The following is a 1,413-nucleotide window of genomic DNA, read 5'->3' as shown; positions in this document are numbered from 1 at the left end:
TTGTCTTTTGGTGAATTTATAGCTATATCAGACTCCATACCAGTTGAAATTTGATAGGTACATATCATAGGAAAGTCAATCCCAAAAATAGTTTATTCTAAATAAGATGAGTTTTCATGAAGATATAATATGCCCCTATGCAATTTTTGAAGGAAATTTGCTCAATATATTAAAAAAAAATTTTTGTCCAAGCTTTTTACACAAGGGTACATGTTTACGATGCATGGATCGGCACATTTCTTGCGGTTTATTTTTATACTCTAAAGTTGAAACTTCAGTGAAAAAACATTCTGGGTGCATCTGAAATTACAAGGTTAAACTTTTTAAACTGCACGCCCCCTTGTAGATCTTCCTTATGTATATTTCTATAATCCATCGCTCCATTTACGTCTTTTATAAGGAGTGTATATCAGTTGTCAGTGTTCTATATAAGACAGAGTCGGTGTGCCTCTTAACTGATTACAGACAGTCACCACATCCCACAATATGGCGTCGGATTTCAGTGTCTGTCTAAATTCGCGTGATGGAGTATTTCCTGCACGAGACTGGTATTCTTGTCCCCGTTTGTTTGGGGTACGGTGTTGAAGGGACACGAACTGTCCCCAGATATCGGAAGTGGATGTTCCGCAGAATCGCAGCAATATCTGGAGAAGTCTTGCCGTAATTGTTATACCTGATACACTTTAAAACTCACACGCAATAGTGAATGACATTCGTGGGAATAGAATATTTGAAAAGTTTGAAATATCATTTGAATGGGTTTTTTCCCCTTTGCAATCCTGTCAAATGTCATTACATTTACCACCTTAAAAGTTGAAATTCTCCATCAAGTATAATTCCAAACGACCGAGGTATTTTAATGAAATATACACAATATGAATAAATTTACATATACTGTACATAATTGTATATTGAGAAAGACGAAAATCTACGAAGTCCTCGGGACAAACTGATAGACAGTAGACTGTAATTAGATATGTAGAGGGATTGCAAAGACGATGATATATGTACCATTCATAGTTACTTCGTATTCTATATATGTTATAGTTTATTGGTATGCATGTTATTAATAATTTCGTAAAAATTTATTTCAATTTTTTAAGTTTTGGCAAGAATGACTACAATTGGTCTCTGTTGAATTTCTTTCACATGCATGTCAAGTATATATCCCATATTTGCAGAATAGAGACAACCGTCAAAGAAAGGTACCTTCAGAATCAGTTTTAGAGTGGTAGTTGGGGGGGGGGGGGGGGGGGCTTGACAAAAAATAAACCAAAAGGCTAATTTCGCCAAAAACTCAGAAACTTTTATCGTTAGTCGATTCCTTTTCTGTTTCATACATGAATATATCCATTTCCACACCATAAAAATGAAGATGAGCCAGTTTCCTTTAGATTTGAAACATTTTGAAAT

This window comes from Magallana gigas, chromosome 4 (assembly GCF_963853765.1).
Source record: "Magallana gigas chromosome 4, xbMagGiga1.1, whole genome shotgun sequence".
NCBI classification, from domain to species: domain Eukaryota; kingdom Metazoa; phylum Mollusca; class Bivalvia; order Ostreida; family Ostreidae; genus Magallana; species Magallana gigas.
Note: the sequence above shows the minus strand (reverse complement) of the source record.